The sequence below is a fragment of the Lissotriton vulgaris genome, chromosome 11 (assembly GCF_964263255.1).
Source record: "Lissotriton vulgaris chromosome 11, aLisVul1.2, whole genome shotgun sequence".
Classification (NCBI taxonomy): Eukaryota; Metazoa; Chordata; class Amphibia; order Caudata; family Salamandridae; genus Lissotriton; species Lissotriton vulgaris.
The window spans coordinates 560,897,532-560,918,276 of NC_141699.1; the positions used below are offsets into that span (position 1 = coordinate 560,897,532).

The window sequence follows — 20,745 nt, forward strand, 5'->3', positions numbered from 1 at the left end:
AACTTTCTGATTTAAAAATTGCCTTGAATACATACCTACTGGCCAGTATGAACGATTGGGTAAAGGATACATTAAGTCAACATGGAAATTACCATACACACACACATGCTATAGTGACAGCAACAAAAATGTATATCTTAGTGGCGAAAACTGCAAACATTCACTAAGCGGTATACTTTTGTGCCAAGGTATTAATTTACACGGAGCCTGTGAAGGAAATTCAAACAACCTTTCATGCCACCAACATGTCACACCTGCAACGCAGATAGAGCCTTTCTTTAAGCAACTCTCGAACGGGAGTTACATTCTAATAACGGATCACAGCTGTTGTGGCCTTTTGCCAGGGAAAGCATATCTCGTAAGCGTAACTTCCATGGTCAAATGCTGTATGCAAGCATTGTTTCCAAACGGCCCTGGAGACACTGAGACTCCCTTATGGCCTCGTTTGAATGTCTCTTCTATACGAATTGATACTTTAAGCAGAATGAAGTCTGTGCTTTTGCAGACAACAGTGCCCATCACGTCATCAAAAGAGACGTATGAACTCCAAGTTGCAAGGACAACATCAGAGATCCATGACCTTTTATCAACAAATTGCCCCGTGCATTTCGCAGAAATGCTTAGCCAAATTCTTAACATGTCTAGTGCCATAGGCATCCCAGGCATATTTAAGACCATTTTTACGGGACTGCTAACACCATTCAAAGCAATTCTAGTAATCATTCCTAATTTTGTCCATTCAGTCTTTGGCAGCATAACCCTACTTTTGGGACTTGTAGCAGGCATTTTATTTTTGACCCTCCTGCTCCGATATGGCAAGCCAAAACTCAGACATGACTCCGACAAGGATGGAAGAAACGATCCTAGCAATACGCTACCGGGACCGAATAACTAGAGTCATTGGATTGGCCAGGCTGAGAGATCTGAACATGACCTGGTTTCTTTCATTCAGACCTATATGGCAGACCTGCATCTTACCTGTGCTTCGATGTATGCTATGCGGAGATGAGTGTGTGTTAGACACCTGTCTTGCACTTCCATCAGCAGTACCAATGGATATCGATACTTTGCTAAGTCCTGTAACGGCTCACGCATTGTGTTGTCCCCAGCGGCTACCAATCCTGATGACGGCATTCGTTGAGACTCCTGTGCTACGACTAGGTGGTGACAGTGGAGCGAGAAATAAAAGCAACATCACCCAGGTACGACCTTCTGTGAGCATTTCTGATGCAGACTTTGATGATAGCAATCATTCTCACACCTGCCAAGTTACAGCACTATCGAACTTGGTCGAACTGTCACCTGATTTTGTAGACCAATTTTTTGAGAGTCTGTCTGATATGATGTTCTCCCCGAACAGAAACAATAACTTTTGAAAAGCATTCCGACACACAGCGTTCCCATGAACTCTGAATTCGGCCTTCGGTTTTGATCAACAAAAACTGCTGAAAAGCGTTGGAACTCTATTCCCCCGTTCACTGAAATTTTTTTTTTTTAATTGAAATTTTTTTTAAATATTTACCTTTTTCTGGCACGAAATTCTTTGCTTAAAGTAGACCTATTCATAAAGAACAGAAGCTTCTATTTTTAGGTAATTCTAGAGACATAATAAACTTTACATCAGCCTCTAGCAAATTTTACAGCAATGCATTTATATGTGATGAAATTATCTTGCCCTTCTTTTCTGTATTAAGAGATATTTCATGTGTAATTTTTCGCAAAATCGTTCACTGATTACATATGCTATATTTTTGAATGATTTCAATGCTTAAAGACGTACAGTACCAAAATTACCAAGTATTTCAAATACGCCATTTCAAATGCAAATACGTATTTTGGGGTGGGTAATGTTACACATGCATCTTTTGCTATAGTTTTTAGTAAATTGATGGACATAAATTTGTGGAGTGTGTGTCGTGTTCTAATCTAGGACCCCGATCAATACTGTGACCTTATGCCCCTATACGGCTATAATCCATTTGTACCCCTATAATGGCATAAAAGACCAAGAGTGATATTTCAGAAACTCGTCTCTGGCCTAACACGATCGGAGCCACATTTCAGAATCTCTTCCTCTGCAGCTTCCTCTGCAGCTCATTAGAGCAAATGACACAGCAGAAGCCACTATCTAAGATTCCTAGATTACACTCCGAGTTCTTCACCAAGATAAAACTCAGCAACCTGGGAAAACCCCGCTTGCTATGTTTTGATTAGTGATAGAACTCTAATGAGCACTGAGAGAAGATCACTTCCTAGTGACATCTTTATTGACGTCTTATGTCCAAAAACTTACGTCAAACAAGGCACTTTTCAGGTATAAATATTACCAACATTGCCTTAAGCAAGCGCTGCCTCAACGACATCGATGATAGCGATGGTGTGGTGAACATAGGAGCAGAACAGCTGTCCCCTGCAGAGCCCAGCAGATGCAAGCTGCCCACGGACGCTGCCCCTCCTCCTCCTCGACGCGCTGAGAGAGACGCTGTCTTTTCTCCTGCCGAGAAATCCAGCTCCGGCGTTCCAGCCTACTCTTGCGAGTGACTGGGATATCGAGTCCTGGAAGGAGATACAAGACCTCCAACATTCTATTCCAGAGGTACGGTGTTGACTAAACCCTTAGAGAGAATTCTTGAAGCAAACCTTGGCAAAACCAACTTAAACTAAAACTGCTACTTACTTACTCCCTCCCAAGTATTAGGCTTAGGTCAGGTACACTGGGGTAGGCGTAGTTAGAAGCACCAGTTGAGTACGTTAGCTGAATGTATATATGAATGTATATATTTTATTCATTTTAAACCATTGTATGGCTAAGAAACCATATCAATGCTTTTACAGTTTTATTTCGCAATCCTCATTTTACTGTACGCACTTTTTATAATAACTAGTCTTGCAATTGTGGCAATTCATTTCTCTTGCACGAGACGAAAGACTGTTCAATAAATAATACCTTTTTATTGAAAACGCCCGTCTCTCTATTTCTCTGCATCTTGGTGAAAGTATTCTGCACATCTGACTGAGTAAAATAACTGTCTATTGTTTCACACGACTCTAGAGATTGACTCTTATTCTAAGGAGCAAAGTTGTCATGTTTATGCAGTTGTTGGAAAACTGAATCCCTTCTTGTCCGTACCAGGGAAGCTGATCACTTCCTATTCAGTCAAGAAAGTTTCCAGTGACCTCTGAGCTATTTGGTAACAAACCCAATTAAGTTTAGCATAGTCAGCAGAGACCTGGAAGACCGCACTTCTACGTCTATACTACTGTTTATGTTATTCCAATGCGCAGGGCCTATAGGGAAAATAGGAACTACACTACAGTCTCTGTGGTTTATAAGTTGGCCACTAGAAGCCTCAATGACGTTGAATTTGATTCTAAAGCTTGGGTGCGCTACTTGTGTCTTGAATATGTGACAATGTACATATTTGGTTAATATTGACTTATCTTTACATTTGCTGAGCAGCAGAGAGATGGCCAAATACACCAGCAGCAGTGTGGGCTTCTGGGCCTTAGCAAATTTTAAATAAATAAAGTGGGATTTGGGGAGGAAGCAAACTAAGAAATGCGTTCCCCATCCAGTGCAACACTGAAAACACATGTGAAAGGTAGTTTCCTGGTGTCGTCAGTCTAAAAATACAAGTGATTTTATCAAAAGATTAATAAACAGGAAAAGTTCCAACGGAGAGGAAAAAGGAACAGAGAGGAAAGCCATCAAATTTGAAGCATGGAAGAGAGATTTCCAAAGTGCATTGTATGTATTATATTGATGACGACAGGTCTTCGATAAGAGAAAGCTAAGGATGTCTTTAAACGAGACCTAGAAACTCCACGCCACCCACTGTAGTCAAATCCTACTAATACAAGTGCAGCTTTCTGAAGAGACGGTACAGTGATATTATATTATTACGGTTGACACAGTCATATGCGAAAAACCTGTTCTATGTGTGTTTGGACAATTTTGTGTGGAGGAACAGAAGCCTACACTGCTGGACCTAGTCTCTGTGACGCGCCTGCACTGCTGCTTCCTGTGCTGTGTGTGCTCAGTTCTGGAAACTCGCACTAACTACTGCTGCCTGGTTTGTGTGCCTGTGCTAACGAGGCGTGGTGTCATCATTTTGTTACCCAAACTCAAAAGGTTTCTGCCATTTGCCGGCTCCCAAAAAGTTCATTCTATATGTAATTAAGTCAGTGGCCAGGTAATTGATAACTTTTTTTTGCTATTTGCAGGGCTACCAGCCAATTACTCTGATTATAAGACCGTCTTTACCACTCAGAAAATATTAATTCCAAAGTTAGTGTTAATGTACATTTTGAAAATATGCAGTTTGTAATATCTATATCGAAAAAGGTTACATAGTAAAACAGCAGGGTTGTAAATAGGTGTTATGTTATCAGCATTAGAATTGGCCATTTCTGCCTCACAGATGTTTCAGTAGTACATGCTTGGCTTTCTTCACAGTTTGGGCTTTCCACAGACAAAAGCCACAGTAGTCAATTGTTTTTTGATGGGTCTATGGACCTATAGATTTGTTCTGTGTTGTACTTAGTGACTGTACCTGTTGGATTAAAGGACCATTACAGTATTGCAGTTGAGTTTCCACCGACTCTTTGCAGTTTATATTTTGGGTGGTTGAGGGTGTGAGTGAGCTATAGAACTTTTACATTTATGTCATTCACTGAGGTTGAGCAATTGTCTACTGTTCAGTCAGTTGTGTGTGGGATGCTGAATTCAGCACCAGAGCATAAAAGGACGGAATCTATGAAGCTCTGTGGTTATACTGAATAAGCAGCTACCTATGTTATGCCATCTATTAATGTAACAACTGCACTTTCACAATTGCTTTATTAACCTTCCTGCTTTCTCAAATTTGCTTGAAAATGCACGATTTTTCTTCAAAATTTTCTTTGGGGGGTAATCGCTGCGTTCGTTCGCTACGGTGCTGTATGCAAATCACTTTGCGCCTCACCACTTTCAAATGTCGCCCACCGCCCCTGTAAGAGAAGCATCAATAAGGCTTGTAATGTCAGCTGCAAAGGTTTGGAAATATTTCTCCATGAAAGCAGCTGGTCAGTGTTCCACTGGGAGGATCGAGGCATTGGTTTTCATGGCCAGCTGTGTGACTTCCAACTCCAACTTAAGTTTGAAGGAGGATCAGGGCGGAAGATATTTGGTACGGCTTTTAAAAATTGTTTTTAGTGATGCATTGGATTTGCAGACATTAGTGATTTTAGATTTTAAAAAAGCCCATGAAATCTTTGTAAATTGTCTGTGAGGCCACTGGTGAGTGTTTCAACACTTGGGGTTGGATATTTATTGAACACTGTTGAATATCTCATTTTGGGGATTTGTGGATTTGCTACGATAATTGTTGAGGCAGACTCATTTTGCTGAAGTTACTGGCTCGTGGTAAACCATCCTTAATGTTTTGCAGGCAAGTTGACCAGCTTCTTAGATGATGCTGGAAAATATGCATGCCGGGTTCTTGCACTTCTTTTAGTTCCAGTCCTCGCCATAAAATGTATTAGTGGCTTTGGTCTTGGGCTTTTGTCATCTGAGGTTGGATTTAGGTTTGGTGACACCAAGAGCCAGAATCTCCAATTTTGGTCATCATCCCAACATCCGAATCTGGGAATTATGAGTTATTTTCCCTAGAATGAAGAATAACGTGCAGACCTTCTGGGAGAACACACCGTTCAAATCTGCATCTATTTACCACATGTTTGTAGCAGGTTGTAAAAGGATACAAGGGTTTTAATTGTAACAAGTGGTGCAGGTGGCCGGGGCAGGTGGGAGGGAAGAGAAGACGAGGGGATATCCTGGATGAGCATTTACAACTCCTCCTGTGGTTCAGGAATGGTATGAGGATTGGGCCAGGTGCAAGCAACTGACTGTAGACTTCGCAGCAATAAAAACGGATGCGTTTCTAGGCCCAAAATTGGCAAATTCGGAGTTTGCAGACCTATGATTATGTTATCTAGTATTTATGGATGTGGTCATTCTTGGTTTTAGAGACTGCGGGCAAGTTGGAATGGCCTTGAGCTGAATACCCCCCAAGATACCTCTCTGAGCCACTTGTAATGAAGCACTACATCGTCTGCCTGTGAGCTTCTTGAGAGTGAGCAGGAACTTATAAGCATTCTTATCACATACTGCACATTCACCAAGGGTAGTTTTCTTTAGAAGCTGCCCGTTATCTTAATGTTTAGGTTTGCAATATATGAAGTTAAGTAGAAGATGCCGGGTTGATGGAGCTGTGAAAGGTTATTGACCCATTATTGGATGAGGTCAACGTTGTGACCAGTTGGCTTTGCCGATGGTTGTAGTCATGCTGCACAGCATCCCCAATGCTGTATAGCATGGCTCATAAAAAAAAAAAAACCTGGCGTGACTGGCAATCATTTTGTAGGTGCACTCTTAAAAAATGATGCAGGGGCTTTTTTTCCATTTGGTTTGCTAATCCGGATTGCCTGCGTCCATGCGCCTTCGGAAGGATAAGCACAAGAAGCTAAACTGAAGCCTGTATGTGCTAACGAATGAGAAGTATGCAAATAAGAGTGGCATGAAGCCAACCACTGTTAAGAAACTGGAGGGCTCAATCCCCTGTAAGCTAACAAGATATAGCACAAGTGACAGCATATGCACTGTTTTAGGGGAAACAAATGGATCAATGGAAGGAAACAAGTATTGCGTCCAAGCACCATGGGAAGGGCAAACACAAGAAGAGAAAATGTAGCCCGCATGCATAAATGAATGAGAAGTAAGCAAATTAGAGAGGCAATGAAACCAACCAATGGTAAGCAAAGGGTGGGCTTTAAGCCCACTGTAAGCCGGTATTCACCTGTTACAACGCATTTTTTACAACGCACTACCACTACAACGCAGGCATTACAACGCATACCATTACAACGCATTGCGCTGGGGGGCGCTCTAGGATAAGAGGTAAGTTTAATTTACTATCCAACACCTTCCCTAGGGTCCACGGGGACTGGAGTTAGAATAGTAAATTATACTTACCACTATCCAGCACCCCAAAGCGTTATGCGTTGTAACGGTATGCGTTGTAAATACCGCGTTGTAATGGTATGCGGAGTAAAAGTATGCGTTGTAACGTCATACATCCCTGTAAGCCACCAAAAAGTCTTACAATTGACACCGTATGTGCTGCCTCAGGCGAAACCTAAAAAGTAATCACAAAATGAAGACAGGAGGGCAAAGAAGGGAGCCCACTGACGAAATTGAAGGCTTGCACTCAGTACATTTCCCAGTGGGGTGAAAGCTAGTGGATGCTTTAATGTTGGATAGGCTTCCGAGATCCATCCATTTGAAAAATAGAGCTGTATTAGGCACTATTATGAGCCATTTTTTCCAAAATGTATTAAGCCTAACAACCCATTCTCAGGAAAACCATTGGAAAAAGTTAGGCCTGGTCACCACGTTCACTTACACATTGAGGCGTGGGACTGGTTTGAATAATTTCCCCACGGTCAGGCTGGGACAGAAAATAGCCACGGCACTAAAATAAAAGTGTCTCTCATTAGAAAATTAGATAGCAAAAAAATAACCTATTTTTGCAAACTGTGAAAGTTCTGGACTTCTAAGGCTACGCTGTGGAAGTGTTTTGCAAGGTTTGGCAGCCTGCATGGATTTTAGCCTGCTGTAGGCAATGTTTGCTTTAAAATCAGGGAAATCAACAGCAAAAACCGGAATAGCAGACCATAAAACAGACCTACAAATAGCATAAAATCCGGCTCACACACTGACCTGTCAGACCAGTCCATAGGGCACTGCCTAATTGCTCTATATGTAGGCCAGCCCGACATTGACTTTGCCAGACCTGTTTTTGATTCCCAGCCCTCCAAATTAAATTGTAACAAGGCCGGAATGAACCGCAGGGCACTTTCCTTTTGTCTCTGGTCCGATTTTCCAGCCTTCGGAGCAAGCATTGCGACCCGGCGCTTGGTATGTCACACAGTGAATATTGGATGATGGAAATTCAACACCCTTCGCTCGATACGGGCAGGAACAGCATCAATCCAATTCAAAGGGCTCTAAAAATAGGCAAAACGACATGAGACAAAGTGCTGCCATGCGGCGCGCGGGACCGCCCTTCGGAAGAACATTAGCGCGCGGGTAGATGTGTTTTTTGTCTTTTTTAGCTGCTGTCAAATTTGTGGCGAACAAATCAATTCACGAAGCCCTGCCAGTGCAGAGCTTGTTACCGCCATGGAGGAAATGTATAGGCTCTTTCTGGGAAACTAAGTCATAAGATTGTGTCCCAGGAGGAGGTGTGTGAATGACATCAGTGCTTGAAATGGAAAAGTAGAAGCGCAGGTGCCCTGTGTCAGAGTAAAAGAGTACCTGCATGCTCCTGAGAAGTACCGGTACTCTCCAATTTGAAGTATTGTACCTTTGCTGAGAAGTGCAGGTACTATCCCTCTTAGTATAATGTAGTGCAGGTTCTCTGTACCTGGCAGTGCAGGCCCTTTTAAAGCACAAAGGGGCAGATGCAGCAAGGTAATCATTTGTGACTACCAAATAGTGAATTTTAAGGATTCGCTATTTGGTAATCGCAAATGCCTATGCATGAAATCCTTAAAATTCCCTAGTAGCGATTCGCAAATTGCGAATCGCTATTAGGGGATGTATGCCCACATGCATCAAACTGAATTGCATTCGCAAACGGTGCGAATCGCAAAATTCGGCTGTTTGCCAATGCAATTCATTGATTTGGGATGCATTAAGCTTTTCTGCTTTTTTCGCAATTTTAGAAATCGCAATTATGTTGCGATTTCTAAAATTGCGATTGCATTTAAGAAATCGCAATTTGAGATTTCTTAAATGCAATGCATGATCATTTAAAAATTGCAAATTCGCTATTTGGAAATGGTAAATTAGCATGAAGTTGGACTTCATGCTAATTTACCGAAAACTTTCAAACATGCACTAAATTGCATTTTTGAAAGTTGCATTTTACACACACACATGCACCCTTGAAATTGCATTTTCAATTTGCGATTCACAAATTGAAAATCGCAAATTGTGAATGCCTTCCCATTGATTCCTATGGGCCTCTTGGCCCATAGGAATCAATGGGAATGGGATTCCTTAATTGCGATTCGCAAATTGAGAATCGCAATTAAGGAAAAATAAGAAATTGCAAAAACATTTGCGAGATTTTGATGCATTGCCGTTTGCGAATTCTTAATTGCGATTCCTTAATTTTTCGCAATTAAGGATTCGCAAACGGCAACATTGATGCATGTGGCCGGTATTCCCATTCATTCCTATGGGCCTACAGGCCCACAGGAATGAATGAGAATGCATTTGCAAATTGCAATTACCAAATTGGTAATCACAAATTGCGAATGCAATTCCAAGGGTGTTAGGAGGCCTAAGGCCCCCCAGATGCACCCCCCCCCAAAAAAGGTAAGTGTGCACATGTGGTGTACACACCTGTCACTTTGAAAAAGCACTTTTGTGCTTTTTCCAAATAATGCACAAATTACCATCAACTTAAAGTTGATCGTAATTAGCGTTTCCTAAATGCACAGTTTGCATTTAGGAAAGGCATGTTGCATTGCCTTTAGGGAATCACAAATTGCGATTGCCTAATTTGCAAATGGAAATGAGTTCATGCATCAGAAAAGGCCTTTTTCCATTCACAAACGGGCTGAGTCGTAGAATCGGACCGTTTGCGACCAGAAAAAAGGTTGATGCATGTGGCTCTGAAGAACTGCGGGTGCTGGGCACCGCCAGGACCCCACCCGCTTAAAGCTCTGGGCAGTTGTACCATTCACTCATTTTACTCCATTTTGGTTAGTAGCGTTTTAAAAATGTCGAATAAATAACGCTTTTTAAACTAAATAAAAAAACAAATTGAAGTTTTGGGGGTAAGTATTGCGGCCATCTGTGCGCCAAAATGTATTTTTGTGCTATTCTATCACATGCATTTTGCGTAGCATAACACGGATCCTTTTGCATTTAGATAGTCAGATGTTGGGTCCAATGGGATAGAGATGCAAACCGACCCAAAAGAACAAATACAGTGTCTATTTAATGTGTATTCCATCCTTCCTCCAAGGATGAAAGAGTAACATAAAAATATCTAAGAATTCAAGCTCATACTTGTGAGAACAGAACAATGGAGCCAGCTGTAGGGCAAAAGATCCTAAGATCAGCTTTGAAATCCAAGATGCTAGTTTTTTTTTCATAGTGAGGTAAAAGATTGATCCCATGACAGAATGACCCTGGGAGACAACTGCACCTGGTAGGTATGTATCTCTTTAAGTTTACTGTAAGCCAAGGCATTCATCATTAAATGTCTACGTGAAGGTTCAGCAGCCAGAACTCCAACCAAAGCAACTGTAAGCAGGGGGGATTGGTGTGTCTCCCTGTTGCGTGTGATTCATGGTGCTTTCCGCAAACACTTCGAAGCTTGGCCTCATCTGGTTTGGTGTCAGCAGGAAAGATGGTTCGATCATTAGGCACTTCCTCCAGATCCCTCCAGGGATGATCCGGTATGACTGCCTGTATTGATGATCCCTGCTTGTGATTGGGTTCCAGGAGATGTTGACCAGAGCATGAGCAGATCCCACAAGTCAACTCCGACTTTTGAAGTCCCTCCTCACAGGGAATGCGCAAAAAATGTCAATGCTTGAGTTTCTGCTGTAGACCTAACTCGAACCTGCTGGTCCATGAGAGGCTGATCAATCATGTTTGCAAGAGCTTCAAGATGTGCGGAATCGATGTAAAGATGAGACAAGGTCTCTGTCATTGGTTACATATTATCCATCTACATTCATGACAGTCTAAAATACTTTTTTTTTAAAGTTGTGTTTTATGTTTATTGCATGACCAGGTCTGAACGACTTTTCATTTTTTTTTTATATGCAGAGCAACATCGGGTTTCTTTTCAGATGTCATTTATTTAGTTTTGACAACTACACATTTTCAGTGCCACGCAAATACTATAGGGTGAAAAACTAAAACATCCATTGGTGTGTGCGCTACAAAAGATTAACATCATCTCTTCATTTACGAGGCTGCCTGCAGCTCTGAATTGCAGTTTTGCACTCCAGGGTTTGGGAGGATTGTGGGGGTATAGTGGATTTGGGTGTGTTCGTGTAATGGGAAAATATTTTGCCAATCCGTGTGAACTGACGCATTCTCCAGTATTCCACTTACGCCACAATTAGTGGAATGGACGCTATTTAACCTGTTGTTTTTTCCATGTGAAATCAATTATTAATTATATGTGTTTACCACGTATACACTGTCGAATGACTATGCTGTTGTCGTCCAAGTGTGCAATTTCTACACTAAAACCAGCAGCATTATCCCTCCTTGCCTTTCTCACCATCTTCAAAACCGGCTGAATCTTGTACAAAGCCACGACGACCGGCTCCTACCTGGCTGACAAGCTCTCCACCTCTGGTAGCTCTCAATACACCTACAGCCAGGACACAGTGAGACTGGAGTAAAAAGACGTACAAAAATAGAAAAAAACCAGGAAAAAAATACCTTCCCCATCTATGGACCAAAGTAGTGAAACATCATCCCCATAAATATTAGTACTTCTACAGCCTTGCTTCAGCTTAGGAAAGCACAGAAGACACACCTCTTTAACAAGCATTGGCAATGCCAATAGGTCACGCCTTTGGGAGCTTACAAGTGTTTAGCCAGAGCTATTGCCTTTGCCAATGTCTTTAAGCTATGTTGTAGAGCAGTATGGCTGCTGTGCAGCATGTTGAAAAGTTATAATAAAAAAAGTGTCATACGCATTTTTTGTTACTTTATATATAACTAAGCAGACATTATGTACAACTGAACGACCCTATTAAAAACATAATTCACATAAAAAATGTCTTCTAGTTATTTTGTCCTTAAAAAAGCTGGCAACTTTTTCCTGCCTCTTCTAAAGCTTGTTTGTCATAGTTTTTTTTTGTTATGGGGGGGGAGATATAAACAATGGGAGGGTGGAGGTTGGGAAATAGTACCTGAATTACAACACGACCAGAGGATGGACACTAGGGGAGAATCAACAGATGCCAGAATCCGAGGGCAGACTGAGGTGGTGCTGAGCGACACTTAAGTGGTGCTGAGTTGGTGGTATGCTGGTGCGGAGGTGATGCTCAGGTGGTGCTGCATGATACTGAGATGGTGCTGAGTGATGCTGTGGTGCTGAGGCATACTGAGGTGATGGTGCTGCACTGGTGCTCACGTGGTGCTGATTTGTGAAGCTGAGTGATCCTGAGTTGGTGCTAGGCTGAGGTGATGCTGCACTGATTATGAGGTGGTGCTGCACTGATGATGAGGTGGTGCTGTGCTGATGCTGGCGTGGTCCTGCATTGGTGCTGAGGTGGGGATGCGCTGGTGCTGAGGTGGGGCTACGCTGGTGTTGGTGGACTGATGTGGAGATGATACTGTGCTAATGCTGAGATGGTGCTGTGCTGATGTTGAGGGGGTGCTGCACTGGTGCTGTGCTGGTGCTGCAGAGGTGCTGTGCTGTTGCTGAGTTGGTGGTGCACTGATGAGGAGGTGGTGCCTTGCTGACGCTAAGACAGTGCTGATTCTGAGGTAGTGCTGTGGTGGTACTCAGGTGCTGCTGTGCTGATGCTGCTGTGGTGCTGCACTAATGCTGAGGTGGTGTTGTGCTGATGCTGTGCTGGTGTTGAGGTGGTGCTGCACTGGTGCTGAGGTGGTGTTGAGTGATACTGAGGTGGTGGTGTGTTTGTGTGGAGGTGGTGCTGAGTGATACTGAGGTGGTGCTTTGTGATGTTGAGGTGGTGCTGATTGATGATTTGATGGTGCTTAGGTGATGCTATGCAAATCTGCATTTATTAGAGGTATTCGAGTAATTGCGAATGACAGCTTGGAACGGAGATGCTTTAGTTTGCCATCATACATGTAACAATAGTGAAAAGATACAACTAGCGAGCAAATGCGAATGTGTTCTTTACTTCAACCAGTCTATGTAAAATGTAGTAATCCAATTTTGGAAAAACAAACATACATTTCTTTGGAAAAAACATACAGTACATTTTACTGAAAGATTGCTCAGGCTGTAGATACCTCAGCAGGCGTATGGGACCCAATGGGGGAAGCAGAAAAACAGGATGTGTGCACAACAGGACGTAAATGGTCCAAATGATAGAATTACATCTCTCAAAGATTATATGATGAATATTGTTGAATAACGAATAGAAATGCGTGCAACTGTTGTGCAAAGCCAGGGGGAAACTTTTCTAGCCAGTACTGAAACGTTTGGGCCTGATTTCCCCCCTTCCTCCCTCCCCCCCAGACCAAAGCAGAACCAGAACATCTTTACCGTGCTAAACAACACAGTTTCTTGGCATGACGAGTTAGGCAAACATTGCCAAGGATGCATTGATTGCATGCGCAGAGTATAAATTATATTTTATGTATTAGACTGACTTGCCAAATTCTAGGTTGTTTCCTGGCCTGCTCACTGGTAAAGGGGGTCGTGAAAGGCAGTCACACTCCTAAAGGGGTGTTTGCCTCAGGAGCAGAGGGCTGCTAGCAGGAGGGGCCGTGAAAGGAGAGTACTAGGGAATGGGGGCATGGGAGTAACATTAGAGCCCCCTTCGTTCACAAGAGGAGGGGGAATGCAGGGATCAGAGCAAACACATGAAGATGATGGACGATGCGCGGAAACATTTTACTCCAGTCACAGATGTGGGTTGAATCCATCATCGTTCTTTATCTCACTTCTCCATCCCAGTTCAGACCCAGCCATATGAAAATCAGTATTAACCCTGTTCCTCATGGGAGTCCAGCCCAAACTGCCAAGCTTGGTCTTCCCTGGACCGGAAACAAGCATCCTGGGGCCGGTTTCGGGGTAACACCCTTCATCAGCCAGGCTAGCTTGAATCCAGTGGCAAAGTGAGCAAGGGACTCACGTCTGGGCATACCCTGCCAACTTAGGGCGAACAAAACAAACACAAGGACCTGATGGACGGAGAGCTGAAATTTTGCTGGGGTTTCTGAAATAGGGGAATGATGCTGTTAAGGACCACAGAGGCTAGAATCTGTTTAGACAATACAATGAACAATTACCTCTTGAACCATCGATATTCTGTTCTTTTATCTCAGCAGGTCCTCTATTAATACCTGCACATGTGTGTATATTAATAAACTTTGTTTACTTATTTTCATTTTTTTATAGAAAGGTGGGAGCCATCATGCAAACATTATTCTCTGAAGACAAAACACACAATTCATCTTATCAAGAACTATATTGTTTGCTCTTTTTTTTGTTTTCTTTTTTTTGTGACAAAAACATTAGTACAAGCACAAATACAGCTTTCTTCAGCAGATTTCATACATAAAAGACTCTATATACAGAAACACATCACACCATGACATACAAAATATAGATTACAAAGATCTTGATCTTATTGTTTTCAAATAGTCCTACTGTGTTTGTAATGTATCAGGCCTTATTGATTTATACGTCCTCTATAATGTAATCAATCATAGGCCCAAGGTGCTGAAGTCAGGGAAAGCCTGTCAACGTCCGTGGCTAAGCTGTCTAAGTTCAGCCTAGGCTTGATATCTTTCAAGGGCTAGGTAGTTCAGAACAGGGAGACTCTTGGCCTCAGTGTGGGGGGGTGCCGATGCCTTTTGACCTTCGTGTGGGGACCGTGAGGATTTACTGAAGGTCTTTCTAAGGGCAGGGAGGTTCTGTGTAGGACATTCATGTGTGCCATCGTGTGTCTTATTCTGGTATGATAATCCAGGAGGCGTGGCACTTCGTATAGTTCTTACTTCTTCTCTGTGTTTTTTTGGAGGACTCTTCGCTATGGTCTCTGTTAGTTTTAATGCCTTCAGACGTGGGTCTTCGGTTCTCTGCTTTTCCGGAGATGTTTGGAGTAGGAAACGACCAGGTCGAATAAGTAAGAACTATATGAAGTGCCACGCCTCCTGGATTATCATACCAGAATAATACACACCGAAGAACTGGGTTTTAGAACCCAGCGGCGCCAGGGGCACGCCCAAAGTCTTCGGGTTCACCTGTCTTAGAATACAGAGACACGGGATACTTCTCGGTGACGTCAAAGATCAAATTTATTGGCTGCAACCAGGAACAGAAGTCTACGAAGTACGACACGGGTAGTTCGCTAGAGACTGCTCAATTTTCGTATTGCGAGACATCGTCTTTTATGCTAAAAATCACATTCCTGACAAACACCCATTATTTACAAACTATCCAATCGTAGGTGACATTGCAAAAGGTATCGCATAACGACAGTCAGTTGTCCAGCCCACCATCAATTACAGGGGAAGGCCCAACATTCTTGCTCGGACAGGCCGGACAAACCCATAATAAAAGACCACAACCCAAATCGTAAATAGGCCATAAAAGAAGGAACAGAAACAGATGTGAAGCAAGATAGAAGGGTGTGTGCGTGTACCATAAACTCAACAATGTCCTGCTCTTTGATCTCTATCTTGACCAACTGCCGAACAAGGAACTGGCTCAGCAAAGTTAGCTTCGGTCAACGGAGTCAGTTCGCTCAGGTCATCTAAAAGTCAGCTAAAGGTGTACATGTCCCAAAGACTCGTTCGGCCGTAGTCATCGGCCTATGTGAGGGCAACCACAAAGTGGCTGCCGTACACAAAATGGAACCCAAAGGTTCAGAATGAAATCCCCAAATACACAGTGAATCCATCGATCGAACATGGCGAAAACACTCGTACTTGCCGCACTCGTCATTTACAGTTCGCTACTACCAAAATCGTAACGATACCATGACCTTTACAAAACGGGTTCAGAATCACAGAACCTCAACACGATGGCACACATGCATGTCCTACACAGAACTTCCTAGCCCTGAGGAAGACCATCTGAAAATCCTCCCAGACCCCACACGAAGGTCAAAACGCGTCGGCACCACCCACACTGAGGCCAAGAGTCTCCCTGTTCTGAACTACCCAGCCGTTGAAATATATGAAGCCTTAGCTGAATTTAGACAGCTTAGCCACGGACGTTGGCTGGCTTTCCCTGACCTCACCACCTTGGACCTATGATTCATTACAGTATCAAGGACGCATAAATCAATAAGGCCCGATACATTACAAACACAGTAGGACTATTTGATAACAATAAGATGAAGATCTTTGTAATCTATGTATTGCATTTCATGCTTTGATGGGTTACTGTACATAGAGTTTTTTAGGTATTAAATCTGCTGAAGAAAGCTGTATTTGTGCTTGTACTATTGATGTTGTCACAAAAGAAAGAAAACGAACAAAAAAGAAAGAGCAAAACATATAGTTCTTGATAAGATGAACTATGTCTTTTGTCTTCAGAGAATAATGTTTGCATGATGGCTCTCACCTTTCTATAAAAAAATGAAAATAAGTAAACAACGTTTATTAATATAAACACATGTGCAAGTATAAATAGAGGACTTGATGGTCCAATAGGTAATTGTTCATTGTATTGAAATTTTGCAGGGATCAGCCTTCCAGAAGGAGTGATGCAAGCGTGAACAGTAAATGAGTACAAAAGGACATGGGAATATCAGAACAGACCGCTGCTCTTCTCACGTCCTCCTTAGATACAGTGCTCTGCAACATAGTTGGGTGAAGTTAGTTATATATAAGACAATAAATAAAGAAATAGGTCATGTAGCTGCATGCACAGAAAACAGCTGTCATGTTTTATTTAATCTGTCATTCTTTTCTTCCTCAAGTCATTTGAAGAGCACATTCTACCTACCACCTGTTCCTCCTCCAAGGGTTTCTTCCACTCCCCCATCTCCTATCAAGAGTATCGCATGGATCAGGTCTGTAGTGTTGTCTCCCCTTGACTGTTGGATTGATACTTTCCAGGGGCAGTTCCAGAAACCATTCATTTTTGGGCTGCAGCTATCCGTCCACACTGCTGCATCCATGAAATCCTTCAAAAATCCTACCTTGACCATACGGGGTCCATGAACTATATACACCAGTCCACCAGGTGCCTTAGGCTGACGTCCGAGTCTACCAAGAAGACAAAATAAGAACTTCAGGGTCAGAATAACACACTCAAAAGTCTCACCACTTTGGATCTCATTCATACTGCATATCTTCTCTGAACCAGACTACAAGGAGCTCCATAAATGAATTAAGACCTGCCTGTTCTTGTATCTAGGCTATTGTCAATCTCCGTGCTGATTGACAGTTTCAACTTATTTTTTCCCGCCTGTAAAAAGGACTGGAATTTGATATCTGGTGGCATTGGTGATATGCAAAATAGATTGAATTCATAAATCTACATTATGGACACTTGCTTTCTTTCGCATTATAATAATACCACTACTTTTAATGATAATAGCAGTGGCTGCTGGTGACATTTGAAAGTGGCGAGGCGTAGCGCGCGTTCCCGAACCCCCTCCCTGAAAAAATTGAAAATCGAGTGGACATATGGTCAGTGACTGCATATGGTGCATTTTCAAGCAATAATAAACAACTTGTTAGGTTGCTGGTGCTCAGAACTGTGAGTTGCATGAGCGAGCTACAAACCTCTGGAGTTACTTAAACAAAATGAGAAGTGCTCAAACCAACCAGGTGTATGGATACATTTTCCTTCACGACACCCCTGCTAATTTACTGATTGAGGTGGTATATCCCCATGTCATGTCAGATTTCAGACACCCTTGCGTGTTTAAATAAGTAGACCCAGGCACCAAATCGAATTATCCCAAGGGTTTATTACTCCAAAGTGACTGTACTGTGTTCGACAAATGTAAAAGCATGCTGACCCAAACCTTATTTCTCTCATACATCCACTGCCTCACCCGCAGCAGCAGGGCAAACTCCTGTCTCACACATCAACAGCGAGCAGTGCAAATGCCTTGGCACTGGCAGTATAGACATGCTGGTGTGCACTGCTGCTGCCTGCACAGGTTGACAGCACATGAGTGGCAAGAGACACCCTCCTTGTCAAACAAACCAGGCAGCACCTCCAGAAATACAAGTGTCCCTCTTCTCCTGAACATGTGTAGAGGCATTCAGGCTTCCATCAAAAATAACAAAGTAAACTCGGCGTGTGTATGGTGAAGCCACAGAGAGCTGCGGAGTTGTGTTGATGAGAACCAGGAGACCATGGGATGACGTCTCCACCCAGACGGGCTTTTTACTCCAAAATATTAATTTGTGACTGTGAGTCATAATTGCACCATGTGCATTTCAAAGTACAAAACACACTTACAATCAGTCGCGGCTGGCATTACGGGTGGGGGGGAAGCGGGATAAAAAAAATAAATAAAAGTCAAACTTACCTTGTTCCCGCCTTCAAGTTCCGACTCCGAGACTCCAGACTCCCGACTCCCGCCATCCTGTTCTTTTGAATTCCGAGTCGTGCTCGTCGTCACGCAGGAAGGCTGCAGGCTGCCTCCCACCCCTCCACCACAGCACAGTACTGTGATTGGTTTGGCCGGCTGCCCCAACCACGTCATTTCTCTCTGTATGCTGCAGCATACAGAGAGCAGGGAGAGTGGGAGGTGTTACTCGAGGGCAGGGGGAGCGGCTTGCCCACTGTTCTTAATACAATTAATACTGTCTGTTTGGAAAGCCTTTCAGGCTGCCCAAACAGACAGTATTAACAACAGTGGGAAAGCCACTCCCCCTGCCCTCGAGTAACGCCGCCCTCTCTCTCAACCAGGAACTTCTGCTTTCATGCCATGCGAGAAGGCAGAAACAAATGGTAGTTCTCTACTATTTGTTTCTGCCTTCTCGCACGGCGAGAAAGCAGTGGGGCGGCGCCCAAACGCCCCCATGGATGATCCGCCACTGGATAATAGTTACATTAATAATAATAACTAGATTTACCTCTTTCCGCCATATTGCAGTATCGGCCCCATGCTGCACATGAATGTTCTTACAGATGCTCTGAAAAGCATTGACCATGCAGAAAAACGTGGAAAACTCCAGGTTCTGATCAGGCCATGCTCCAAAGTGATTGTGCGTTTCTTAACTGTGATGATGAAACATGGTTACATTAGTGAATTTGAAATAATTGATGATCACCGAGCTAGGAAAATTGTTGTGAACTTCACTGGCAGACTAAACAAGTGTGGGGTAATTAGTCCACGGTTTGATGTGCAACTGAAGGATCTGGAAAAGTGGCAGAACAGTCAGTTGCCATCCTGTCAGTTTGGATATATTGTTATCACAACGTCAGCTGGCATCATGGACCACGAAGAAGCTAGGTGAAAACATACGGGAGTAAAAATCCTGGGATTCTTTTTCTAGAATGGTAAGACAGACTTATCAATTGTAAAAACAATAAAAAAATAACTAGGATTTTAGATCTGATTGAAAAGGTTCCCTTGTGCTGCTGAGCTGACGAGCTTGTGTTAATGCATCTGTGTCCAGTGAGTGGTACAGAGACCTAAGAAGACTTTGGGCTGCATTTCCAGAGCCCCCAAAACAACTTGTTGCTCTCTATTGATGAAGTAATGAATCCAGAAACTTGTGTCTTGAATTCCACAGCATAGACTTTTTTATAGTGTCATTTATAGAGCGCAAACAGCTACTTAAAACAGAGGTGTCCCGGCGCTGTGGGAAAATCAGGTATGGAAACTGAAACCTAGGAGCTATCCTTGTCTTAAAAGCCAGGTCTTCAAGATCTTCCTAAATTCAAGGTCTGTTTCAACCATGCGCATATACGATGGTAAGGAATTCTATAGCATGGCGATCCTGATTGTGAAGGACCTTCCTCCCATTCGGGCTTTAGCAAAGCGAGGTACACAAATTAGATGCTGGGCATTTGATCTCAACGTTCATTTAGGTTGGTGTGGGCAAAGCCTATGTCTGAGATATCTAAGTCCTTTGTTGCGCATGACACGAAAAGCTAAGGTCAAGGACTTGAACTCTATCCATTTTACTACCGGGAGCCAATGAAGATGCCTAATATGCGGGGAGATGTGATGGCGGAACAGCACTCGTCAGATGAGTCTCGCTGCTCTATTTTGAACCATTTGAAGTCTGTGGATTAGGTACAATGGTAGCCCTAAGTACAGACTGTTTGCATAGTCCAGCTGGGAGGTCACAGTAGCATGAACTTCTACCCTGCGGCTATCCTCCGGTAAGAGGTGCAGGAATTTTTTTAAGCTATTCAGTTTCCCGAAACAGGACGAAGAGATGTGACGGATTGGAGCTTTAAAGGATAGGTCAGAGTCCCATTTGATGCCCAGATTCCCTGCCGTCTTTGCTGGAATTGGAGGTGATCCCAGCTCAGGTGGCAACCATAGTCCTGTAGGCAGGGGAGAGGCCTGGCCAAAGATTAGGACCTCCGTCTTATCCGCATTCAGCTTTAGTTTGTTATTGTTCATTCAGCAAGCAATGTCCTTTAGACACCCCGTTAATCTAGCAAACGAGTTCATCAACAAGGGTGAAAAATGTAAAGACTACTACTGAAGTGTTATCATGCACTGCATTTACCATGATGCATTGGGGTAAATTGAGTGCTGGGATGTGAGGTAATATGCTGCCACCCTTCTTCTGTCTTACATGTATGAGTTGAGCTACTGAGCTGACGAGCTTGTGTTGATGCACCTGCTCCCAGTGAGTGGTACAGAGATCTGAGAAGTCTTTGGATAGCATTTACAGGACCCCCCAAAATAATGGTTGCTCTCTGCTGACAAAGGAATGAAACTAGATACATGTCTAGAGTTACACCACTGGCTGCACCAACAAGGGTGACAAATTAAATACTATTGCTGAAGTAAGTGTTATCA

At 43.0% G+C, this 20,745-nt stretch overlaps 1 pseudogene; it reads left to right on the forward strand.

Annotated features, from left to right (window-relative positions):
- The first annotated feature begins 18,865 nt into the window (after window positions 1-18,865).
- Window positions 18,866-19,258, forward strand: LOC147683153 (small ribosomal subunit protein uS8 pseudogene; annotated as a pseudogene).
- The last annotated feature ends 1,487 nt before the right edge of the window (window positions 19,259-20,745 follow it).